At 50.9% G+C, this 27,257-nt stretch overlaps 1 long non-coding RNA gene across 1 annotated transcript; it reads right to left on the bottom strand.

Annotated features, from left to right (window-relative positions):
• Positions 1–5,937: 5,937 nt before the first annotated feature.
• On the bottom strand, positions 5,938–7,997 carry LOC122702528. Its single transcript, XR_006343277.1, has 3 exons — positions 7,880–7,997; positions 7,536–7,674; positions 5,938–6,318 (listed from the first exon to the last, which is right to left on the bottom strand). It is a non-coding gene; the product is annotated as an uncharacterized LOC122702528 (long non-coding RNA).
• Positions 7,998–27,257: the final 19,260 nt, after the last annotated feature.

Genomic DNA, 27,257 nt, shown 5'->3' with positions numbered 1-27,257 from the left:
ACATCTGCTCTGGCCCTTCCCCGGCATGAGCTATTGCCCCCTTTTTGGCCACCCTTTTATTTCTCAGTCTGTGCATATGCATCTGTGCTCAGTCATGTCTGGCTCTTTGCGACCCCATGGACTGTAGCCTGCCAGCCTCCTCTGTCCGTGGGATTTTCCAGGCAAGAATACTTGAGTGGGTTGCCATTTCCTTCTCCAGGGGATCTTCCCAACCCAGGGATCAAATCCACATCTCCTTCCTATCCTGTATTGGCAGGCAGATTCTTTACATTGCACCACCTAGAAGGTTTCAATCTGTGGATTTATGGAGACCAGGGTTTCTCAGCCTTGACACTATTGACATTTGGGGCTGGGCATTTCTTAGTTGTAGGGGCTGTTCTGTACCCTGTAGGATGGTGGGCAGTGTCTCTGATCTCTAGCCAGTGGCTGCCAGCAGCACCACCTCCCAGTTCTAACAATCAAAAACGTCTCTGACATTGCTGAATGTCCCCTGGGGCAAAACTGTGTCCAAATGAGAACCACTGATGTAAGTGGACTTAAAGGCTCATGTATGGATGGATGTCCCACGTCTTACCAGGGAAGGAGGTGACAGAGGTATTCCCTCCTGAGGCTCAGAGCTTCTGTGGGACAGATAGGATAACAGATGTACCCAGGACACAGCAGTGTGGGGGTGCCAGGAGATCCTGGAAAAGCCTGAATTCAGGGAAATCACTGGGCTTCCTCCAGGAAGACTTCCTGGAAGAGGAGGATCGCAATCTGGTCCTTATGTAAACAGTTCAGGAAGGGTGCAGGTTGATGGAAAAGTCTCAAAGGCAGTGAGGAGAGCCCAAAGTTGGAGGTGTTGAGTGGTGACTTTCCAGGGAGGGGGCAGGAGGGTGATCACAACTTGCTGGATTTTAATCTAGGGTGTGTTAAGACTGCCCTGCAGAAAAGGTCCTGGAGCCCAGAGCATGGAACATCCAGGGGGTTAGTGGGAAGGGAGAAGATGGGGAGAATACTGCCATGTTGGAGGTCTGATGGGCTTGTTAGGGGCTTGTTGCTCTGAGTCCCTAGCACCTAACACGGAATCAGGCTAAGGAAATGCAGAGATGATGAAACTACTGCCAATGTAGGGAAGAGTCCTGACAAGGAGGAAGGTGGGCCTGGGCTCTGGAGGGCTAAAAGGACCATTTGTAGATGGTAGAGGGCAAGCAAGGGCCCTGGTTTCTCAACGTCTGCCCTCACCTGTCTCCCCCGTCGTCCCTGTGGGATAGGGATGGGGGAGTGGGAGGCGCTCTAACCATGGGTAGCTGCTAGGCATGGAGCAGACCACCTGGCTTCCTGCCGGTCTGCAGGTCTTTCTGGCAGAGATTTCAACAGGCTCTCTGGAAGAGAATGTTGAACCCCTTGGCCTAGGGAGCTCCTTTCTCAGACAGAAACACTGGCTCCCACCCCCCTCCCCAGTCTGGGCTTCCTGAGCCTTGCATACACGTCCACCCTCAGACTGGGCTCCCTGAGGGGAGGGGTGACACCTTCCCAGTGGTCACCAAAGGGAAATGTGAAGCTTGGGGCTGGTGCTGCCCACAGGGAGCTTCTGGGTGATCTGCCAGCAGGGGGCGCTGTGGACTCAGACACAGTTCTTGTGCTGCTGGAAGGGTGGAGACTGGTCTGGCCTCCCTCATCTCCTGTTTACCCTCTTACAGTCCTCACCCCAGCCAGGCTTGCCTGCCTGGCACACAGCATGGCCTCCACCTCCTCCCAGCTTTCCATCCCAACCCCATTCTTCCCTCCTCTGAATCAAGAAGGAGGAGAAGGAATTTATATGCCCATTGTGCAGATGAGGAGACTGAGTCATACAGAGGCAAAAAAGACTGGAAGGGACAGTAGCAGGGCAGAATGGAGAGACTCTTGGCTTTGGAGCCAGAAGACCTGGGTTGCCAGCATGCCAGTTCAGCATCTCACTTCCTGTGTGGTTGGGGTCAGACTTTGGGGCCTTACTGAGCAAGCCCACTGCCGTCGTAATAAAAAGATGAACATGGCAGTCCACACCACCCCAAGGCTGAGTTCAATTCTGATGCTGGGATCGCAGCCCCGTGGGGACAGCACTGGGTCCTGGGAGGAAGGGCTGGCAGAAGGGAACGAGGTGGCCTTGCCTAAGCCGCTGTTTAGGGAATGAGAGCAGACGGTCAGAAAGGAGATGAACAGGAGGCTCTGAATAAGTGCAGAGGGGATGAAGGATGTGCTGGAGAGTCTGGGGAGGGGAGGCAAGGGCTGAGGCGTCAGCCACTCTGAGTGATCTGCACTTTCTCCCAGGTCCTAGTGATTAATAACAAGAGTGGAAAACATGAAAGCTATTGGCTACCCTCTCATGGTGTGCCAGGCTCTGTGCCAAGCACTTGACAGACTCAATTACCCATCCTGGGAGACAGGTAGTGATTTTACCCCATTTGAGAGATGAGGAAAAGAATGCTCAGAGATAAAATAACTTGTCTGAGGTCCCCAGTGGGAAAGGGGCAAAAACAAGATCCCACCCAGGTTTCTCTGGTGTGTACCCCCACACTCTTGGTGGTATCAGGGTCTAGGGAGAGAGAGGTTGAAGGCCCTTCTGCGTCTGGGGTCAGGGCTGAGTCTGTGGCTGGGGGAGCAGAATAGGGCTGTGTACTCTCAGCCGCTCAGCAGAATGGACAGGGCAAAGTGGGGCACTGAGGAAGGAGTGGCCCAGAAATCTATTCAGCGGCCTGAACAAACATAAGGAAGCAGTCTGGCCCAGCTGTTTCCAGCATAGCATGCTCGTGGGCTGTGCCTGTCCTGCGGTGCTGGGACAGGAGGGCAGAGAGGCAGGCAGGAGCCACCAGGAGGGGAGGGTGTGTGCCATCACTCAGCTGGATGGAGGATGGCCCAGGAGGTCTCATTGGTTCCACTGGCCACGCTTAAGAAAAGAGATGAGATCTTAAGAAAAGATCTAAACTGTTAGAAACACTGGGGGTTGTGGGGAATGGGGAAGAAGGGAGGAAGACTCGAGATACCAGTGTTAGAATCCACTAGATGAGATGGCTAATCAGATGTGGTGGACAGAGGCCATGGTTAAGGATGACTCAGCCTTCGGCTTAGATGGTAGGGAGTCTTACCATGAACCAACATCTTAGCACACAAGTGACGGAAGGGGCTAGTGAGAGAAAGATGACAAGTAAGTGTGTGCATGCTAAGTCACGTTAGTCGTGTCCAATTCTTTGCGACTCTATGGGCAGTCTTGTGTCAATGGGATTCTCCAGGCTAGAATACTGGAGTGGGTTGCCATGCCCTGCTCCACGGGATCTTTTTGACCCAAGAATTGAACCCAAGTCTCCTGTGGCTCCTGCATTGCAGACATTCTTTACTGCTGAGCCAACGGGGAGAGGTGTCTGTGGGCTATGAGAGTGTAGGGGAGCTTCAGGCTCAGGGTTAAAAGGAATAAGAGCTCAAACTGCAGCTGAAATCAAGCTATACTCTCTAACTGAGGAAAGCAGTCTGGTTGACTAGCATTTGAGCTTAGTCTGCAGCCAAGGAGGAGAATACTACAGCAGAACACCCACTAGACTAAGCTGATGACCCTGTGATCTCAAACTTGAAAAGGATCCAGGGGTCTGAGCAGACCACAAGCTGAGTTCAACAATGGTATCGTCATTCTCAAGGTGTGCACATTGCTGAAGAGCATTAATAAGAACTCAAAAGGGAATCAACTGACTTAATGTTCTTAAATCGTTGAGGAGTGACCTCTTCTCTGAAACCTTCCCTAACTCCCTTTTTCCTTCTCTACAGGACCCCAGCCTATTGGCTTGTTAGTGATCACTGCCAAGCACTTTTTCACATTTATTATGTCCTTGGTTCCTCAGTGGTGTCCCCCACTTGGCGGGGCAGTTGGGGGACAGAGACCCAGCAAGACTGGGCTGGGTGGGGTTGAGCCCAGGCCTGCTTCTCCATGTCTCTTTCAGGGCCCATCCCCTCCTTACTTGGAGCAGCATTCTGCCCTGTTCCAGAAAGCCAAGGCAGCAGCTGGTGTTGGGGTGCAGAGTGGGCAGACAGGGAGAGTGGGGGTGGGGGAGGGGAGCAGACCCTGCCCAGGTGTGTTATCTGCTCTCAGGATCTTTTCATCAGCTGCTGGGGCAACAGGAGTGACCTCAGCAGTGGGTTTTTTTGGTCTTTTTGTTTGGTTGTTTTTTTTTTCTTTTTCCTTCTAAGAACAATTCATTTTGGTCTCACAACTGGAGTAAAAGTGGCGGGTGTTGAGAAGCCTCCCCATCCCCCTTCCCTGGCCCCAGGCAGTGACATTTGAGGAGCTGTCTCCTGGGGCCACAGAGGATGGGATTGGGGCAGTTCAAAGGGCTGGCTCCTTTCCCTACCCGCCCCCCCCGCAACCTTCCCTCACCGCCTCCCTGGCAGGACAGGCTTGGGCAGCCTTCCATCAGAGACTGGACCCTGAGCCTCTCTTGGCGGCCTCTCGGCCTCACTGCCCTGCTGTCCATTTCTGAAGGTGGGGAGGGGCAGAGTAGGACAGTGGGGCGGGGCAGGAACAGAACCCCCCCCTTCTCATCCCATCTGGCCTTGGAGGGGAAACCAGGGGGAGGCTGAAATGAAACAGCACATGTCTCTGGTCACCCCTGTCACCACTCTACTGACCCCATGGCACCCTCCACGTGCCGCTGACCATGCTGGGTCAGCTCAGGGACACTGACAAGGTGAGGGGAGGAGAGGATCCTGGGCTATGGATGAAAAGGATGGGCTTCGGTTCCCCGCAGGCTGCCTGGAGCGGGGTGGGGTGGGTGAGGGGTGGTCTGAGGGAGCTAGTCCCTGGGGCAGGGTGACTGGACAGCAAGGCAGCACAGCCTGGGCCTGGGAACTCAGAGGCCCATCCCAAAGGCCCAGGGGCAGCTGTGCCTGAATAAGACAGAGCTGAGAGCTCATGCCTGAGGCAGCAGAGGGCTGGATTCCAGGGCTGCACTCCCAGGATCCAGCAGGACACACAGGGGCTCGGGGCTCAGCCCGTATCTGAACGAGGAGAGAGGGAATAAGCTTCAGGCAGGGGGGAAAAGGGGTCTCTTAGACCTGACTCCAGACGGCATTTCCTGGGAGGTAAACCAAGGTTCCTATGCAGCAAGAAACTCGGCCAAGTGCCCGAGGCTAAAGATCAAAGAGCTGAGGGTCCTGATTTACCTGCCCCGCTAGCTTCTGGCAAGGGCCCTCCAGCACCTCTCCTTCCAGGACACACCAAGCTGCAGGCGGCAGTGCCGAGAAGAGAGGTCGGAGGTGGTGGTGATGTCAACCAAGGAATTAAGTAAGCAGAGGAGCTGATAACATCGCCCAACAAGTCTCGCTGTGGGCAAGGTGACTCATCGCAGACAGAGCCCCACCATCGCGGGCTGGTGGTTGTTGTGCCCAGCCGGTGGGGCCCGGGAGGAGGAGGGGGCCTGGCTAGGCTCCTGGCCGAGCCCTCCACTCCGTGGAGATGTCGTCTCAGAACACAGTGTCCTACGCCTCCAGAGCGCACAGCTGGGTCAGGAAACAGCCCTCCCTCCCACTGTGTGTGATTATCTTTGTCCACCGCGTTCGGTGTGTGTTTGTGGGGTGTGTCAGGGTGATTTCCCCAACCAGGTCCCGCCGGGCACTCCAGGCACCAGAGATCACTAACAGCAGAACAGCTGCTTGCCCTGGTTGGATGACCGTCTGCGGCTACAGCACCACCGGATGGCACGCTGCTAACCATGACCACGTGGCGTCCTCCCGGAGGGTACAGCCTGTCCCCCCAGCTGTAGAGCTGCCTCCACTCAGCCCTGCTGAGGGGGCCCAAACTGTTGGGTTCTTCCCCTCCCCAGGAACACCATGTACTGTTGTTCAGGTTGAGAACTGTACAACTGGTGGGGGTACCATTCGCTTTATAGTCTATGTGCTAGACCACATGGCTCTACATGGCCCCATCCCTTTGCTAAATTACTTGTAATTCCCCTGCTCCACCTAGAATGATCTATTTAGCTTGCCCATAAGGAGCTTGTCTTCACACCCAACTTTCCCCTGTGAGGGTAAACATCTCCCTTTACCACCTGACTCCTTTCATTCATTCATTCATTCATTCATTCATAGCACAAAAAATTGTTGAGCTTATACCACCTCCTCTTCTAGGCAAAGGAACAAGACAGGCCCTCCCCGAGTCACGGAGCTCACATTCTAGGAAGAGGGAGATAATAAATAATCTGACACATGAAATTGCAAGTGACAGTGAGCGCCACGAAGAAAAATAAAGCCAGGCCTGGAGATGGAGGGTGACAGGGCTCTGCTTCTGCCAAGACTGTCCAGAAAGGCTTCTCCCTGAGAAGAGTGGAGACCTGGAGTCAGTAAAAGAAGGAACTTTCCCGGCAGAGCCCCTCCCGCCAGGCATCCAATGCCAAAAGAAAGTTCTCTAATCCTGCCTGTTCTGCCAGGAGCCTGTGGCATGGCCTGGGGCACTCACTTCCAGCGCGGGGTGTCCATTTCCTCCTTGACAAACAGGAGGCCTAGTTGCCCTGCTTCTCTGAGGGCTCCTCCAGCAGGAATCCACCCACTTGGGGGCCTGAGGAACTCCATGACAGGGCCTGAGTTGGAAGGCCAGCTTGACCACCTCCAAGCTGTGTGACCTCAGGCAGGTTACTTAGTCTCTCTGAGCCTGTTTTCTTATCTGTAAAATGCCTTCCTCAGGGTATTGTGAAGGATTAAATGAGCTAGTGGATACCTCACCACCAGGTATATAGGAGGTGCTTATTAGACTCTAGGGCCACACCTGGGAGAGGTGAGGTGATGGGGCGTTGTAAAGAGGGGCCACAAATGGTTGCCTTTCATTAAGAGAGCCCAGAGAGGGTAACGCTGCCCTAAAGACTCAAGGCTCTGCCAGCTGCTCATGTGTACAGAGAACAGCTGAGGGAGCCCCCCCAGGCCAGGGCTCTGCCTCACAGACCCTGAGCCTGGGGGAGGGCTCCGTGCTGGAGTCCACTGACGTCAGCAGGTAGGAGTCGGGTGGGGTGCTGTGGTGTGGGCCCTTGAACTGTCACACCATGGCCCGGCTTTCAACTTCCTCTGGGGCCCAGGGTGTGCTCGGCTTGCCCTCCCTTCCTTCCTCCCTCATCAGGCTGCTGTGAGTAAGCTCCAGTCATTGTGCTCCCTCTCAGCTCCTAGGGTTCATCCCAGCACCCCCCCATACCATGAAGAGGTCTTTCCTGCATCCCCGAAAGAACCCCAGCACAGACCCGCCAGACATGGGGTGCTGGCAGTAATAAGGGTCAGCCCTGACTGTCTGCCTCAGCTATGCATTGTTTATCCATGACCTCTCTGGATGTGAATCCCACTTGTGGGCATTTTTATCCTCATTCTTACTTGAAGAAACTGAGGCTGCAGGGTTAGATGTCCCAAGAGGAGCCTTGCAAGGCAGAGGGGACTTGGAGAGGCAGGAAGACGAGGGACGGCGCAGGTGATGAACTGGTCTGAGGCTGGGGCAGACTCCTGTCCCACAGATGACTGCGGGCCATGGTGTACAGGCCCCTCCTGCCACCCACCTGCTGCTTTAGGATCCCCAGGGGGGTCTGACACTCGGAGCTTCCAATGAGCTCCCAGGTGGCCTGGAAGCCTCTGGCTCAGTCTGGAAGGCCGGAGCTGGGCTGCAAGCCCCAACTGAGGTCATAGCTCAGGTCCCTCCTGCAAGGAAACAATAACGGAGATAGTTAACACTTATAGACAACTTTCTTGCACAACAGATGCTGCACTAAGCACTTTACTTATATGAATCTCCAGAATTCTCACAACAGCTCTGCAAGGGAGGAAACTGGGGCACACGGAGGTTAAGTGACTCGCCTAAGGTCACACAGAGTTGGCATTCAATCTAGGCAGAGGCCATACTCACCTCCCCTTGAATTGGGGTTTCCTGGAACAGGGAAGACCTGGGATCAGGGGTGTAGCTGGACCTGGTGGGCACCAGGGAGTCATGGCAGTGTTCTGAGCAAGGGACCAGCATGCTCCCAGGACTGACCGTGTGCGCACAACTGCAGACAAACAACCTCACCGAGGCTGAATGTGGGACCCCTCTCACTGGCTTTTGTGGTTTTGACACGACAAGACAGCACAATGCTTCCTCCAAAGGAAAGGTCTGATGACAAGGTCGGCCAGCCCTGTTTTGGGCACGAGCAGTAGTGGTGGGAGCTTAGGCACCGGGAAGGGAACCTGTAGCTGCTTCCTCTGCCCCGCTCTCCTCACCCAAGGGGCCCTGTTTCAGATGGGTGCACAGTTCCTGTGCCTGGGGTCTAAGAGCAGCCAGTCTGCTGGGGCCATCTGGCTGTCCACCTGTCTGTGTGCACATGCGCGTGTGCACGCATGTGTGTGTGTGTGTATAAAAATGCAAGGAGAGGGGGGCCTCTGCATGTGCCTGTTTGCAGGGGAACCTGTCCCCCACCCCCACCTGCTACTGCAGCCGCAGAGAACAGGATGCCCCAACTCCAGTCTGCACCTCTGGGGCCCAGAAACCACAGCCACCATGTCAGTGGTGTGTGCACCAGGGCTGGGGGGAGGTGGGGCCATGGATGCAGGGTGTGGGGGTGTGCCCCTTGTGTGTGCAGGGCTGGCCTGAGGGGTGTGGTTCCAGGGAGGAAGGCAGGCAGGACAGAAGGGTACTGCCCCCCTGGGAAGCAGGGCATGGAGTCCACCCCCTCTGATCACAGGTCCTGTGGTCCAGCAGCACCCCCAGCCCCACAGAGGACTAACCCTGTCTCCCACAGGTGCCCTTCTCTGAGCCACAGGCCCAACAACAATGGTGCAAATGTCTGTGGAGCAGCTATAATGCCTAACACAGGTCCCAGCACTCAGGAAACATCGTGAGCAAAGCCAAGATCCCCACCCTCACGGGGCCAACGTGCTCCCACCCTCGTGCTTGCTCAGGAGACTCAGTAGATGGGATATATAAAATAATGTATGTAAGTAGTTGGTAGGAGCCATGGGGAAAAAGGGGAGATGAAGAATGCCAGGTAGGTAAGAGGGGGTGTGTGTACCGGGCTGTGTATGTGAAGAAGGGTGTTCTGAGGGCATTTGTATGTGTCCATATGCACACAGGTCACAGAATTATTGATAAGCTGGATGGTCTGCGTAGGCCCCACTGAGAAGCTGACATTTAACAAAAGCTTGGAAAGAGAAAAAAAAAAAAAAGCGTGGGGAGGAGGAAGCCAAGTAGGGTCTGGGAGGAAACACTCCAGACCGAGGAAGCAGTCAGAACAAAGGCCCTGGGGTAGAAGCGTGTCTGGTCAGGACTGAGGGAAGGACAAGCTGGCCTGAGCATGAACTGACGTGGCTCCACTCCTCCTGGCATCTGCTCACCTTGCTCAAAGCGAGGGCCTGATTGTCCATGGGTTAAAGAAAAAGAACCCTGTGGTACCTACAGAAAAGGCCAAGGGCTCTCTAAGGAACCAATGTCTTGGGAAGTAGCGGACAGAGAGGAAAAGGGGATTTAGACTAGAAAGAGCCTACGGCTGAGCTTAGGGAGAAGGCCCTAGGCGGGAGGCTTATAGAGTGGGGAGAAGTCTCAGGGGTCCCAGGGCCCCCATAACTCTGCCCTGGGAGTTCACCAGAGAGTGCAGTGTGGGGTTTCATCCTGCTCCTGGGGCGGGGACTGGGGTCAGCTGGCCATCCACAGGGAGAAAGGAGCCTGACACCACCCATCTGCCTCCTGGGGCTGCCAGACCCTTCCAAGGTCAGTGCCCCTCTCCCATTCAAGCACCCAACTGGGAGGAGGAAGGAGGGGCAGTTGGTCTCAGGAGATGGAGGCTGATGGTTGACCAGGGGACGAGGATGTGCATGCAGCCCCTCCTGCCTAAAGATTGTGAGAACTGACATTCCAGAAGACAGATCCCCTCTAAATCAGGCAGACCACCACCAAAGAAAGCAGGGCTAGCCAAGGTGTGATGCTGACAGACGGGGCAGTGGGAGGTCAGGAACTAGCATAAAGGGAGGAGGCTTGACCTGGGCCTTTAAGGATGACAGCAAATCTGAATGGGTGGGAGAGGAGAGAGGACACGTCTGTACTTTCACACACATGCACTCAGTCCCTTAAGGACCCACTCCCCAAGACGCATAGGTTCTCACCTCCAGAGATATCCACATACTCCTCACACACAGCCAAAGTAACACTCAGACACACACTCGTGTAAGGCGGGCCAGAAGGACCACAGTGACACACTCTCATCGACAGAGATCGGGTGCCCTGGGCACCAGAAGCACACAGGCCCCTTGGAAACGGGCCTGGGAGAAGATGTGTCTGCAAAGTGGAAGGAGAAAGGAGGATGGAAAGTGGTGGGGGGACTGGTGGAGATGGGGTGATAGATATGGAGGCAGAGAAAGGTGCGTCATAGCCACGCCCACATGCAGATGGCACCTGTGCCCACATCCTAGTCACCCTTCCTGCTTGCGAGAGACACCACTCAGCCACTATGTGACTTTGTGAAGTCACTCGACCTCGCCAAGGCTTGATTTTTCTCTTCTGTGAAACAAGAGTGCACTGACACCTGCTTTCCATGCCAAGTTAGTCAGCTGTGAGCCGATGGGTAAACCCTGCCTAGTCTACCTCCAAGAACCTGTTCTTAGTCTGACACTTCTCCCACGTCCAGGAGATCACCTTAACCAGGCCTCCATCCACTGGCCTCCCTGCCTGCCTGGCTGCCCCTCACTCTCCCCTCCAAACCAGCCAGAATGCTTTTCATCTCATCCACAGTAAAAGGCAAAGTCCTTACAGTGACCCATGCGGACCTGCTCTCCCCTCTCTTCCATTTCACTCTCAACTCCAGCCACCCTGGGCCTTGGCTATTCCGCACACACCCAGAAATCCCCTCTTAGAGCCTTTTCACTAGTGGCTCCCTCTGCCTGGAGTATCCTCAGGACTCCGCCTTCAAGGTTTACTCAGATGACATTCTCTCACTGAGGCCTTCCTAACCACACCAGCTAACACTGCAGCCCCCAGCTCAGTGCTCCCTATAGCCCTACCCTGCTTTTTTGTTCTTAGCATCTCTCCCCACTGAACCTACCACTTATTTGATTATACCTTTTGTCTGTTTACAGTACAGGGGCATCTTTCTGTTTTATTCTCTGCTTTGATGCCCACTCCTAGAGCAGTACTTGGGTCATAGGACTCAATATTAAATGAGTGAATGAATGAATGAGAGAGCAATTATCTATAAAGCAAGATTAAACAACAGGAGGGATGGACCCTGAGTGAGCTGAGTGAGGCATCACTGTGTTCCAGGACTTGCAACCACAATACATATTCCTTTATTCTCAAACAACCCTGGGAAGTAAATAGAATTATTCCCATTTTACAAATGAGAAGACTGGGAATCAGAAAGGTGATGACCTATGACCTCAAAGATGGTCACCAATAATCCCTCCCATCTCAGCATTGAACACGGCTCCTCGCTTCAAGACTTGGAGTCTGTTTCCCCTCCTCTCTGACTCCAGGTTGGTCTTGTGACTTGTTTCGACCAGCAGAACCAGCAAAAGTGATGCTGTGTCAGTTTTGGTCAAGGTCTTAAGAGAACTGGCCCCTTGGCCAGTTACATAATTTACAGGGTTCAAAGTAGATGAAAGTGTGGGTCCCCTTGTTCAAAAAGCAAGACAAAAATGTCCTTATTGGTACTAAAATATAAAGCTCTCCTTCCATAGTTTCTCTTATCATTTTTTGCTACTTAATGCTGTTCTAAGAAAAAATTTAAATATTAGCATGAATTTTACTGTTCAACTTTATATTTTTCAATGCCAGTTTTAAATGCAAATATGAGAGCATCTAACTCCCGTGTGGAACCACCAAAATGATGCAGTTCCTATTTCATAGCTCATATTATGCATATGTATTTCATTCTTACCAGAACACTGGAAACACTGCACAAAATACTGCACAAAACTAAGTTTTATTTCTCCTTTTTTCTGATTTCGCTTTTACTTGCATATATTTTATGCTGAATTTATTCCCAGGCCATATGTTTTGTTTCTTCTGTTTCTTCCGTTTCTTCTGGGATAGATTATTCTTCTGTTCCACCTCTTCCTCTGTTTTAGGAACAGTCTGCTCATTTGCAATAACAGTCATCTCTATGTGAGCTCATGGGTGAGTTTGTGTAGGGGTTCATCAGACCAGGAACTCTGCAAGTTTGGTTGTGCATCTTGGGGACTTTGTTTACCTAGATAGGCTCAATGACCCAAGAATCTACATCTAAACCCTTCAGTACTTACTGCACAGTACTCTCTCCATTTTCATGCAGGGGCAGCAAAAATTCAGCACTCTCTTTGGGCCACTGCGTCCAGGCCTGCTGTTTGGCTGGAACAGACCTATAGCCTTACTGTTGTGATGACTGGGTGGCATGCACCTGCTTCTAGGAAGTGACATCCTTCAGATCCTCGATGGCCTGGGCAGTTTCATGGATGTTCGTAAAGTGAGCAAGAAGATTTGAACCTCTTCATTTGCATGATCTTGTGGGGTTTTCTGGATCAAGTGAACAACGAACCATTTTCTGAGATGACTTCAGGCCACTTGTGGGAAGAGCTTCTCTTCTTAATATGCACACATCCTGCAATGCTCTCTGATTTCAGCATGCTGATGAGGAAGGAAGGACAAGGGGAAAAGGAATGATCTATGCGGGTTAAGGAAGCAAGGAGCCAGGTGGTCACACAGATTACACTGTTTCCTCTGCTTACATGCATGCTCCATCATCCCATCGGACTTCGCTTGCCAAATGCTACACATCGTGGAGAATACGTGAGCTGTCCCACCAAGTCCTGCCCAAACTCCAGACCCATGAACAAACAGACACTTGCTGTTTCTGAGCCACTGAGGTTTGTGGTGGCTTGTTACACAGCAGCTGATGACTGATACAATGGCTGAAATCACAGTTAATATGAGATCAGGCTGTGGTTGAACCCACACTGCCCTGCTTCTCAAGTCCACGTTCTTCTCTGCCCTACCAGAGCTTCCTTCAAATATTTCATAGTGTTACTCCTACTCTCCTTGGAGAATTGAGGGTTGAGCTACAGGGGGTGTAAATTACTTAGTTGCAACAAATCAAAATTATTATTAGAGCTTGGAAGTGGCCACATCTGGACTCAAGGGGTTAGTGGGCAGGTCAGGGCTGAGAACAGGCCCTGCCTCTGTCCAGGGTGACCCTGGGCCCAGCGGGGTGCTTAGACATCTGTTTTCCATCCTGACTCAGTAAATAAAGCTGCTTTCCTCTGCTGACCCTACAGGAAATGGGAGTCAGAAGTTCAGCTGGCCAGGAGTGGACGTCTCTGATAGGAGGCCTTCCATACGCCCAGACAAGATGCAGGGTGCAGGGCCTCAGGCCGCCACACTCTTTCCCCTCTGCACCAGCAGAGAAAGGAGTTCTTGGGGGCCTCACTTGGTCAAAGAATCAGGTTTTCCTCATTTAACCAAAGCTGTTGTCCCAGCTGTCAGCTATTAGTATATCAAATTAGTCTGTTGGGTATTTTATTCTTTTGATCCCATGGCTCATCCATCAGTAAAGATATTTTCAGTGGCCAGAAACAGAACTTCTATTCCATTAGCTTAGAAAACAACAAATGTGTATTCTCTCATTGAACAAGAAGTCCAGAGAACAGTAACTTCAGAAGAGGTTAATCCTGCAACTCAACATCATCATTGATCCAGATCATTTCTTTTCCTTCCCCTCTACCATTCTCAGCAAGTTGCTTTGTCCTTGGCTAGCTTGCCTCATAGTCACAAGATGATTGCTCCCACCCAAGACATCACATTTGAAAAGACCCTGATGCTGGGAAAGATTGAAGGTGGGAGGAGAAGGGGACGACAGAGGATGAGATGGTTGGATGGCATCACTGGACATGAGTTTGAGTAAACTCCAGGAGTTAGTGATGGACAGGAGGCCTGGCGTGCTGCAGTCCATGGGGTCACAAAGAGTCAGACATGACTGAGTGACTGAACTGAACTGAAGACATCACATTGCCCTTCAATGTCCACGGCAGCAAAACAAAACCCCAGGAAACATCTCATTCTTGTGTCCCTCTTTTTTGCGGGGAGGGCCATATCATGCTACTTGTGGAATCTTAGTTCCCCCACCAGGGATTGAACACAGGCTGCTGCAGTGAAAGCAGAGTCCTAACCACTGGACCTAACCACAGGGACTTCCCTGTGTGCCATTATAAAATCAAGGAAAATTTTTCTCAGAAGGCCCCAGAAAGCTGTTCTTCCTGCTCATTGGTCAAAAGGGAGTCACATTCCATGCCTGAATCTATCCCAAACAAAGGAGAAAATGCCACTATTAATGCCATAGTACTAACCTGAGCACAGAAGGAGAAGCATAGGCACCAAAAACCAACCTAGGCTCAGTGGGTCCTGGTGGGGGGGAAGTGGGAGGGCCACTGGGTAGGTAACCAATTGTGTGTGCTGCAGCTCATTTGATTGGGCCCTGCTTTCTTACAGGTAGGGAAAGAGGAGGAAAGAATTGGTATTTACAAAGTGAGCCAGGCTCCCAGATCCTGTTAATCAACTGTATTGCTTCAGGTACTTAAAGGGAGTATATTTTACCTAAAGTACTCATTGGAAGTATATAAAAACTCAGGGACTGAGGCAGAGACTGTGTTCCCTCATCTGAGCATTTGTTGAGGTTCTTAAGATCTTCAGTGTAGAAGGCAGAGCCAGGTTTGAATTTGGGCCCAGTCCCTTTCTACTTTTCTGATCTTATAGAAGTTGTGTCATGCCTCTGTATCACTCTTCCTTGATGTATAAGATACGGATAACAATACTCATTCCTCAGACTGTTTTATTAACCAAGACACTGCCTGGATATAGAAAAGGGTCAGAAAATATTGGGGGCAGGTAGAACCATGTGAGCCAGACTGTCTCTTACTACAAAGTCGTCCCCCACACCCCCTGCTAACCACACATGCACGCGTGTGCACATGCATGCACACACACACACACTCCTTCCTTTTGAGTTCTTCTCCCTCCTCACAGCCTCATCCTCAGGCTCCAGACTTTCTCCTCTCATATCCCTCCTACCCCTTACCCCCACCACTTCCTGTGTGGGCCACCCTACCTAGCACCTAGACAAGATGACCTTCCAGATGAGGAAACTGGATTCCTTGGTGGCTTCCACTCTACAGAATCTCTGCTTACCAACTCCCTATGTGTCCGTACTTCAGGCCTCAGCTCCTCTCTGTTCCCATAATACTCACTTCTCTGTATTTATTGGTTCTTTTGCAAGGACAGAAGGCTCACAGACTCCTTGAGCTGGCTCAGAAACCAAGGAGCACCAGACCACAGACAGAACCCCAGCCTAAAGCACACCACAGGGTGAGAGACCAGGAAAGACAACAGCGCAACTGGCCCTGAGGCTCCACTGACTCTGAAAATTCTTCTTGTTGCTGCTACCGCCAGTTTTGTCAGACGCATTCCATTTCTGCTCCTTTGTATGACCTGCTTAAGAGAAGAGGCCTTAGGTGGTTGCATCCGATTGGCCGAGCTGTATCACATGCCTGCTCTACAACCGCAAAGGAGGCTGGGAAAGTGAGGTCTGGTTTCCAGGGGAGGAGGAGGAGGGACCTTCTCCTGGCTGGAGAGCCATGGGAAGGATAAAGGTGCACTCTGCTGAGTGAGAGACCATTTGCTATCCAGAAGGGCAGGGCCTGTGGCTGCCTGTCCCATCTCCCACTCCCAACATTAGGAAAATACTCTTAAACAGGCTTCAAGAAAGTATGGAGGTCTGAGTCACCTGAAATCAGAGAACAGTGGCACTGGGGAACCACACCTTGGGAATCCCTGCAAAAGAAGTTTGAAGACTAACATATGATCACCCACTTTTTATCTTGCCAAGAATTTTAAAAGCAAATAAATACACCACTTCTACCCTCACCATCATTTTATAAAAGTGGGGACATCTTAAACAGCACAACAGCAAACAGCCAAAAAACAGGAGAGTGGAGAGTGCAATTTTAGAATAAGCACAATCCTTAAAATTAAATATATGTTAGCTTTAAGAAAACCTCAGTGTATCAACTGGATTTTTCTGCTTTCACTGGAAGCCTGTGTAAAGGGCATTCAAAGACACAAGTGACATTGAATATAGACTGTGGACTACATAATGGTATTTATCAATGCTGTTTCCTGATTTTGTTAACTGCAGGGGTTTTGTAAGTCTTACATGGTAAGAGAATGTCCTTGTTCTTAGGAAATACACCCTGTAGCATTTAGAGGTAAAAGGGCACCTGTCTCAACTCAGTCCCAAGTAGTTTGGGAAGAAATTATACACACATACACAGAGGAAAAATAAAGCAAAAGGGACAAAGTGTAAATAATCAATAAATCTGCATAAAATCTATTCCAGAGTTTTTGTCCTATTCTTGCCGCTTTTTTTGTAAATTTGAGATTATATCAGAATTAAAGGTTACTCCCTTACCACCCAAAAAAGCAGTGAGTTAGCAGTGATTCTCAATAAGGATGGGTTTCACTTGGTACATAACCTATTTTGGCACTGTCTGAATTTTTATGAACATACGTGATGTTTGCAATCAGAAAGAAAAAAAATGAAAATTATAGAAATTCAAAAGAAAAATAAAAGTCCATGACAGACTCAGTCTAGCATTTGACACTGATCTGGCCTAAGAACCCATTCTACAGAGGCAGGAACCGAGGCCCAGGCAGGGCTGTGGCTTGTCAGTAGCACACAGCAGTTACCATCAGAGTTACGACTCAACCTGGGCTCCTTTTCCCCACACAGGTTCCTTGCATTTCAGGATGCTGCCCCCTGAACTCAGTTCAGGGCCCGAGGGCATGCATGGCTGGGCAGAACTGGGCAGGATGGGGAGATTTGTCCCCTACAAGAATGCCACATCCTGCAAAGATGCATTCCTTCAACCTTTTATCCCTATAAGCTCCCATCAAGCCAAGGAGGGTCATCAAGAATTGCTCCCCTACTATACATAAAATAGATAATCAACAAGGACTTACTGTATAGCATAGGCAACCATATCCAGTGTTTTGTAATAACCTATAATGGAAAAGAATCTGAAAAAATATATGTAGGGACCTCCCTGGCGGCCCAGTGTGGTTAAGAACCCACTTTCCAATACAAGCAGATGCGAGTTAGATTCCTGGTTGAGGAACTAAGATCCCACATGCCTCAGGGCAGCTAAGCCCTTATGCCACAATTAGAGAGCCTGTGAGCCACAACTAGGAAAGTTCACACCCACAGTTACTGAGGCCGTGTGCTCTAGAACCCATGCTCCGTGACAGAAGCCCGTGTGCTGCAAAAAGCCCAAGTGCCACAGCGAAGACCAGCACAGCACACACAGCGGAATCACTTTGCCATGTACCTGAAACTAGCACAGTACTGTAAATCAACTATACTTCAACAATTTTAAAAAAGAAGTGCTTCCTGCATATCTATTCACTTCTTAGATGGGGAAACAGAGACCCAAAGAGGTTCTGGGACTTGCTCAAGATCATACTGTCAGTCCTAAACTCTGTAGTCCAGGAACAGAGTCATTGGTCAGATGTGGCTAAGCCACCTCAAACCCAAGGTAGAGAGGAACAAAGAAAGGGGCCTTAGGAATTAGAAAGGAAAAGGGCGGGGGGTGGGCCTGCTGTGCCTGGATTAGGAGGGTCCCTTCCTTGAACTCTCTCACCCTCAGAGTGGCTAGGGTTCTTCTAAGCCTGAAAGAAGAAGAAACTGTTTCACAGGTGCACCACGTCCCACAACTTCAGGAGGCATCACTTACATGCCCGTCTATGAAAATGGCACCTCTTGCCGTTGTGCAGTGAACCCAATACACAGCTGTACACGGCAGCCCTGAGAGAGTCATTTGTTGTTGCTATTTGGCAGAAGGGAGCTGTTTAGAGAAGGGACAGGAGTGACTAACACTGTAGCCTGGATTAACCAGTGACTGATTCCATCCATTCAGTCAACCACTATTTATTGCCACAGATTATATGCCAGGCATCATGCTAGGAGCTGGGACTTTCCAGGCTTGAAATAGAATACACACTGTAGGGAGGAGCAGGGGGTAGGGACATGGATGGAGAGCCTTCCCACAACGAAAGCCCACCAACCTTCCCCCACCACTCCTTTCCCCCTGCCCAGCCTTCTGCCTCCTTCAGGTCCTCCTGGAAGAAGCCTCTGGAATCCTCTCCTCCCCTCCTCCCTCAGTCAAATAAACATTTGAACTCTGTATTTCCTGCGGATCTTCTCCATGGGGAGGCGGGAGCCCCTTGTAGCAATTCCTTCCTCCATGTGGCACCTACGATCCATTCATTCATTTACTTCTTTTATTCCACAGACATTTGGCTGTTAATTACATTTTTTTCATGAAAAAAAAAAAAAAGAGACGTGTACCGATGGTTAAAAAAACAAAAAAAGTAGCAAAAGCAAGAAGTAATTCTCCTCCACCCTCCCAGTTTCACTCTCAGGGACAACCATCCCTCCCAGTTTCTAAGTCTCCTTCCAATTCTTTCCAGGTATTTCCTAGTGTATAAATGTAAATACATGAACCTGCCTGCCAATGCAGCAGACATAAGAGATGAAAGTTAGTACCTGGGTTGGGAAGATCCCCTGGAGGCGGGCATGGCAACCCATTCCAGTATTCTTGCCTAGAAAATCCCATGGTCATTGGAGCCTGGTGAGCACTCTTTAGCATTGCAAAGAGTTGGACACAGCTGAAGTGACTTAACATGCATGCATGCACATGCATGTGTATTGTTTTTCTTTTTTCACAAAAGCAGTAATGTATTATGCATTGTTCTGCACCCAGATTTTTTTTTATTCACCTAACACTGTAGTGAGGTATTTGTTCCATATCAGCACACTCCTACACAGCTGTGTATTATTCCAGTGTGGGAATGTCCTGCCATTTACGTCAGTCCTAATTGGTCGACATATAGTCTGTTACCAGATCTTTGTACATTTATAGAAGCCTAGATTCCTTGACCCAGAGAAGGCAATGGCACGCCACTCAAGTACTCTTGCCTGGAAAACCCCATGGACGGAGGAACCTGGTGGGCTACAGTCCATGGGGTCGCGGAGAGTCGGATACGACTGAGCGACTTCATTTTTACTTTTCACTTTCATGCATTGGAGAAGGAAATGGCAACCCACTCCATTGTTCTTGCCTGGAGAATTCCAGGGACGGCGGAGCCTGGTGGGCTGCCGTCTATGGGGTCACATACAGTCGGACATGACTGAAGTGACTTAGCAACAGCAGATTCCTTGAAGAGTAATTTCTGGGGTAAAGGGGACATGTACTTTGCATTTTGATAGATATCATCTAACAGTCCTCTAAAAACATACCAGATTGTACCAAAAGCCACTTTTTGGTCTTTGCCAATCTGAAAAATAGTATCTCATTTTAATTTACACTTTTAATTATGAGGGACTTCCCTGATATTTCAGCTGGTAAAAAATCCACCTGCAATGCAGGAGACCCCAGTTCGATTCCTGGGTCCAGAAGATCCACTGGAGAAGGGATGGGCTACCCACTCCAGTATTCTTGGGCTTCCCTGGTGTCTCATGGTAAAGAATCCACCAGCAGTGCAGGAGACCTGGGTTCAATCCCTGGGTTGGGAAGATCCCCTGGAGAAGGGAAAGGCTACCTACTCCAGTATTCTGGCCTAGAGAATTCCATGGACTGTATAGTCCATGGGGTCGCAAAGAGTCAGACACAACTGAGCCACTTTCACTTTAATTATGAGGCATTTGCATTTTTTTCCTGTCTCCATATCATTGTATTTCTCTTTCCTTTACCTCTCTTCAGCAGTGTTTAAGGAGTCACTGTACACCAGGCTGTTCATTTTCATAGCCACATAGGCAACATGTGTGGGACTTGTGGAGATTTCAAGGTCCTACAACATAAGTTTGAGACCTAGCAGGGTGGGGAATGTATTGGCTTGAAAATATTTTTTAAAGACCAGAAAACTGAACCTAAGATGATGTAACTTAATGTTGACGAAATGAAACCTTATGAAAAAAGTTCATTAACTGAAAACTGAAACTCGTGAACACTTCATTACATATGAAAGCAATTTGTTGGTTTAGATGTTCTCATTTAAAAAAATTTCCAAGTATCCACGATGCTTTTCAAGAAATTAGAGTCCATTTTAATTTAAACACATTAAATTAAATGCATTGAATAATTTCACAATCATAATGAATCGAAAACCCTTTTAAAAAATGACATTCAGTGTGGAATCAGAGTGCATTTTAATATGTTTCATGTGATTTGGGTGGGGCCTCCAAAAGTAAGTGTGTCAAGGACCAATGGTGGTTTTATTTTAAAAAGTCTATAACCCTCTGAACCAGACAGACAAGGTCTCAGTCTTACGGAGTTTCTGACCCAAGAACAAGCTGCCTTCTCAACAGAAGTAGGAGAGGCAGTGAAGTGGATTGCAGCTGAGTATTGGGCAAGCCAAGGACCCCTGGTTTCTCTCCTAATCCCCGACTGCCACAGAGAAAAAACTGTCTCCTGTGTCACACCCACCCCCAGCCCAGTGACTCAGCATTGGACATGGGGATTCTGGAAAGCTCCATGGGGTAATGGAGCCCTGTGGGGAAGGATGGGGTGGAGGTGATGTTGTCTGTGGTCTCAGGACCAGTCTGGGGTGGGGGTGGAGAATAGGGGTGGGTGGACAGAGATAGGGAGGAAAAGAGACAAATTGTTCCCAAATGATGTCTTGAGACATCAGAGCAAAATGTGTCTTGCTCTTCCCTATTCTCGCCCTCCTTTAAAGGGAAATAGAGCTCTGTCCTTGAAAGGGACCATCTGGGGGGCTAAGTTGCAAGTGTGAAGGTTTTAAGACAGGGAGGTGACCAATTCAGCACCTCTTCCTCCTCCCTGTCTGCCTCCTGTCCCCTTCTGAAACCTGAAGGAAAAAGGGCAGAGAGGACCTGCGGGAAGTGGCACTAGAACCATCTGAGTATGTCTTGCATGCATGCAAGCATGCATGCCTGCATGTGTGTGTGTGTGTGTGTACATGTGCCCCCTCCCCAACACTGTGTCTTATCGCCAGCCTCTGGGACAGGATTTAGCACTGTTACACTCACTGTCTATGAAATCCAATCGAGTTGAAGGGCACAGTGGAGTCAGATGAGTGGTTTTGAATCCCACTCCTGCTCTCTGCCGCTGTTGTGACACCCTCCTCTGCCGAGGTACTGCCCATGTCTGAGCTCAGTTTCCTCATTCACACAAAGGGCACCAAAAGACTTCATTTGCAGGGACATGATGCAGAAGAAATGAAATGAAATCAAATCAACAAGGCATTTAACCCTGGGTGGGGCTTTTTTTTTTATTCTTACACTTTAGCAGCACTGGAGGGAAAGCAAGTGTTTACCTGGTTAAGAGTGTGTCGTCAGGGAGGAGGAGATGGTGGTAGAGCAAGAAAGCCTGCTTGCCAGCCAGCGAGGACTTTGAGCTTGGCCCCCAAATGCCTATAGGGAGCCATGGAAGGTTCTGCAGCAAGGGAGGGGCCCGAGCCTTGGATCCACAGCTGCTAGCTGGACCCTAATGGTGTTTGTCACTCTCCCTTCTGTGCACCCCTCCCACAGCCCAGGGACAGGGTCCCGGGCCACAGTCCTGCTCCCACCAAGATTAAGTCTGGGAGGAGAAGAGCAGAGTGAGCCCAAGGACAAGCATTACCAATGGTGTGCCTGAGCCTGGGCTTGAACCCCTACTCTGAGCCCTGTTCATTGGGTGATTTGGGTCCCTCTGGGCCTCAGCCTTCTCCCTGTAAAGCGGGACAATCACAGAGACCTCACAGGGTCACTGTGATGGTTAAATGAGATGTGTGTACAGCACTTGGCTCCATGCCTGCCATACAGTTGGAGTTCAGCGCACAGTGTCATTAACTCAGATGACAAAGGACAGAGTGGGCGAGGGATGGAACACAAAGGGGAGAAAAGGAGGAGGGGTCAGGGGCAGAAAAGAGTGACACACAGGCCGCCCGGCTGCTCTGTGTCTCTGGACAATCCACCTACAACCAGAAAAGCAGCCCCTTGGAAGGACGCTGTGATGGAGGGACCTGACTGTCTAGTAAGAGAGGAGGTCATCCCTGACCCACCTCCCCCTCCTCTCCTCCACCTCCAGCCCAGCCTGGTCCCCCTCTCAGGGTGACTGAGCTGGGTATGGTGGGTCAGCAGCCTCCCAGAGGGTTCCAGAGGTGGGTCTCCTGCAAAGAGGGGTGGAGCAGGGTGTTACTGGGTCATAAGAGGTAGAGCTGCAGGTGTGGGACATGGGCGCTGAGATTCCCCATCGATCATCCATTGGGCCCTTAGGCACAGCCCACTTGCTTGACCAGAGGCTGCTTCATCTGAAACATGGGTCCATCTGGCAGAGAGTCAGGGGTGCTGGCTGAGACAGGTTCGCTCCCACCCACAGACCAGCTGTGCCCTCTCCCCAGTGGCTGGGAACCTGAGGAAGCATTTAGGGGGATCTACAGGCTGTCACTCCTAAAAATACAGCTCCACAGGCCAGGAGTCAGCCGGGTGTGGCTGCCACACAGCCTCCCAACCTGGCTGATATGCAGTTCTGGACCTGCACAGACATCTCATCAGCTGCCTGTGCAGATCCCAGGAACCCACAGACACCCCCAAGACACATGCACCAAGTCTACATGCACACAACCTTGCTCAGGCCTGATCCTGTTTATATATAGGTCCCTGGTCCACATACAACCTCAATGCACTCATACTCCCCAACACACACCGACACACACAAACCTGAGGCCGTCCCAGCTAGAACACCAGCTTCTCCAGGGTAGCACCCTGTTGAATTTGCCCACGGCTGTTTCTTCAATGTCTGTAACAGTACCTGACATACACCGGGTGCTCAGGAAACATTTGCACTGTATTTTTTATTCTTTATTCTTTGGCTACAACCACACGGCATGCGGGATCTTAGTTCTCTGACCAGGGATTGAACCTGTGCCTCCTGCAGTGGAAGCCTAGACCCTTTATCACTGGACCACCAGGGAAGTCCCTAAAATATGTGTTTTTATTTATTCATTCATTTGGCTGTGCTAGGTCTTAATTGCGGCATGTGACCTCTTAGTTGTGGTATGTGGGATCTAGTTTCCTGACCAGGGATTGAATGGAATCCATTGGAAGCCCAGAGTCCTAGCCACTGGACCACCAGGGAAGTCGTTTGCTTTATAAATGAATGTGTGCACACCTCCACTCACATACACACACACACATTCTATAACTAGTTACCCTCACCCTCACTCCATCCCTGCCCCTGTGTTCAGGTGCTACAAGCCCTGGAGAGGGCAACACCAGGAGGCTTGTTCTTTTCTGGCCTGGCCAGTCCCCCACAGCCAGAGTCCAAGCCAGGGTGAGGGCTTGGGTGGGGGGTGGGGAGGGCATCCCAGAGATCGACAGCTTCGAACCCCTGTCTGGGAACATGTGAGAATCCTTGTTTTCTACAGGGGGAGCCACAGCAGTGTGCTGGAGTTCTGGATTGTGGAGGTCTGGCTGGGCCACATCCTAGGAAGAGGGGGAACATGTGACCAGCTCCACGGCCCTCCCTGGCCCCGTCATCTGAGGGAGCTCCCCATTTTAGGTGACACCTCCCCATCTAGGAACCCTCGGCTTGCTCCCATAGGGCTTGAGCTGGGCTTCCCACAGCCTGCACACCACTGTGACGGAGTGAGGCCAGGAGATGCGGGAGCAGAGCAGGGTGCTCAGGGAGGACTCCCTGGAGGAGAGGACCTTGTACAGTGAGAGACAGGAGCACCCTCCTGGGAATAGGGCTGGAAGGGGCATCTGAGCTCCTTTGACTTCGGGGCTGATGAAGGAGCACCATGTCTGTGCTCAGATATCCGTGGGGCGAAGTGGAGGCCAATGGGTGGACTGAGGACCATGGGTGAGGAAGGTATATCATGATCCCAGGAGCTACTGAGGGTCAGGTGGGGCTTGTATTCATTCACAGCCTGCATCGGAAGACTGGAGGAAAAGGTGCCTGAGAGGGGCAAGCGGATGGAGGGGAGGACCAGGGACAGAGAGGTGACCAATGCATGGACAAATGGATAGACTAGCAGATGGTCTGAAAGACACAGAAGGATGAATGGACAAGTGGTCCACTCAGAAATGAGTGCATGGCCACTGTACATCTCCTTAACCACACTCTGAAGCCCCACAAGGCCGGAAGAGTCAGCTCTTCCCACCAAACCACCTCTCAAGCCCCACTCCCTAACTCCTCCCCAGACCACCCTCCCAGGGAGGCCATCACCTGCTTGGCCTGATGCCTGGAGATGCACTTCCAGCCAAGTACAAGTCCAGATAAGGAACCACCTCCAGGTGTTCTCACCTGAGCAGGTGGGGATGGGGTAGGGGCCAAATCTATGGGCTAATATCTCTGAAAATCACCCCCAGCAGCTAGGGAGTGCCCCACTCATGGCACACACACACACACACACACACTGGCTAAATCAGCCCCACAAATGCTGATGCATGCACAGGTGGAGACCCAGTCGCTGACAGCCCAAACACCAGGCTCCCAAATGCCACCGCCACCAAAACGCAGAGCAACAGAATGAGCTGATCGTGTGGGCTACAATGTATGGGGCCACCTGGACCCTCAGATATGCCCCAATGCTACACTGTCATTAAACCTGTTCATTGAACAGCTTCTGGACCAACCTGGTTGGCTGTCCAGATCACCACCTCACCCTCCCGTTATCTGAAGTCTTGTCTTCCGTGACTCCTTCCAGAAAAAGCTGGGCCCACAGAGCTCTTCCTGATTCACTCTCCAACCCTGCCTCCTGCCTCACCTCCTCACATTTGCCCTCTCTCTGGCAACATCTCACATTTTGGGTGGGTTCTCTCCTTCCCACATGCTCCGATCCACATTATTCCTGCAACCAGGAACCTCTTTCCCATCTCACTCCTGGACCCCACATGCTTGTCCTCTCATTCAAGACAGATCTCTGTATACCTAAGGTTTAATAATGTGACACACAGTAGGGCCTTGATAAGTGTTTGTTGATTGACTGACCAACTGACCAGCTTGATGAAGTCATTAGAAATATAAGTCACTCTCTCTCCCCCACACGTGCGTGCGCTTGCTCGCTCTTTCTCTCTCTCCACCACGTGCATGCGCGCTCTCGCTCTCTCTCTCCCTCCCTCCCTCCCTCACACACAAGCTGGGGCGCTCTTTTCTTCACGTCTTTGGGTCGACATGCCCTCATGCCTCCAAGATGGATTTTCCTGCTATTATCCAAATAAAATAGAGCTGTAACCCTGATTTCTCTAAGAGCTATTACATGGTCCATTCAAGACCTGAGTGCTATAACACGGTCTGTCTAAGACCCGAGAGCCATGACACGCCGAGGGGGGCTTTAATGTCTGTCACTCCAAACCTTTGTTGTGACGAGACAAAAACAGAGGGGCATACACTCGCGTGACAGTCTCATATGGTCTCCTGACTGAGTTTCTCTGGTTCCTTTAATCTGGTCTCAGGTGGTCTCCTCAAGAGCTTCTCAAGGTTATCAAACTCTGATCTTCTGATCTGTTGAAGAACAACATCTTCCATTTGCTGGGAGCTTTAGTTCTGCCCTCTTCCTTAGTATAGTGGTGAGTACCTCTGCTTGCCATGCGAGAGACTGGGGTTCAATTCCCCAACAGGGAGGAAACACACCCTTGGGCTTCCTACGTAGCTCAGTCGATAAAGCATCTGCCTGCAATGCGGGAGACCTGGGTTTAATTCCTGGGTTGGGAAGATACTCTGGAGAAGGAAATGGCAACCCACCACAGTATTCTTGCCTGGAGAATTCCATGGACAAAGGAGCCTGGCAGGCTATGGTTCTTGGGATTGCAAGAGTCAGACAGGACTTAGTGCTATCTTTCTTTCTTTAGTTCTGTAAAGAGCTTGAAGATACTGTGTATCCCTGGAAGCAGAATCAGGACCTGACCCAAGGCTGCATTGTAATCTCTTGGCTGCTCTTCCCTTATCTCTACATCCCTTCCCTTCCCTGATAGAAAAAAAAAAGAAATATAAGTCAGCTAAGAATTAGTGCTGAAAAGACTGGGATGGGCTAGTCAGAGTGCGGAGCATTCACGGGTTGGGGACTCTGAACCCGTAGAAGCACACGCTCATCACTACAGTCTCCACGGAGTGAGTCCTGCACCCTTGACCTTCCACTTGCCATAGAAAAGATGCACAACTGACCAGTCAGCCAGGCCCAGCTCTACAACAAGAGCAGAGGAGGTTAGCAGGCCACAGAAGGAGACTTCAAGCTAAGGCTGGGGTTTCCCAATCCCCTGTTCCCTCCACCTTCTGACACTTTGGGGAGTCTAGGCACTTTTCTAGGGCTTTATTCAGGGCTGGAGAATGTCAGGGCCGGCACTCTGCCAACTCAACAGGTCTAGGGACTTCGGATGTGCTGACGTTGGCAGCCCTTCCACACCTCACTGGGGCTCAGTTGGCCATGGCTCACCCTGGCCTGGGCCTGGGCCTGGGCCTGGCATTGATTGATTGATGGATGGACTGAATGACATGGCATTTCATTCCCTCGGCCAGGACCAATCACACCTGTACTGTGTTCACTCTGAGTCACCCGTTTCTAAGTACTTTATTTATGATCTTTGCAGTGACTCTATAGGGCAGATGCTATTCTGATGCCCATTTTACCACTGTGGAAACTGAGAACTTGAGCTGGATGAACCAACTTACCTAAAGTCACAGCAGCTGGGAATGTATAGAGGCATCCAGATTCAGACCCAGGCTGTCTGGCTCCAAAGTCCAAACTTTTAATGACTATGCTATGTCTCTTTTAAATTTTTTTTAAAGTAAAATTGAGATTACTTGATCCAGGCTGCCTTTGGCCTAGGAGCATGACCTCACGATATTCCAGGTCATTCCCAGTCCTGTGTGTGTGTATGTGTCGCTGTCACACACACACAGTGCTTCATCCTGGTGCTGCCAGGCACATCCATGATCTCCTGGTTCCTCCACGGTCAGGCATCAGGTCTATGGGAACACGGTGCCCTTGGGTTTGGGTCCAAGTCTGTTCTGGAACATTCCACCCTACACCTCTCCCCTCCACTGCCAGCCTGGCTCCACCCCCAGGCCAGCATTCCTGGAAAGTTCAAAGGCAGCTCCTCTCAGGGGAGATTTTTTGTCTGCAGCTGGAATTGGGATAAGCCTAGAAGATTCCCACCCAGAATCCCGTGGCGGCTCCATCTTGGGGTCAGAAGGCGTGGCACGGCCCCAGGGCCTCAGGGTGTTTCCTCTTCTCCGTG

Source organism: Cervus elaphus, chromosome 11 (genome assembly GCF_910594005.1).
Source record: "Cervus elaphus chromosome 11, mCerEla1.1, whole genome shotgun sequence".
Lineage (NCBI taxonomy): Eukaryota > Metazoa > Chordata > Mammalia > Artiodactyla > Cervidae > Cervus > Cervus elaphus.
This window is presented reverse-complemented; position numbering and strand designations above follow the sequence as displayed.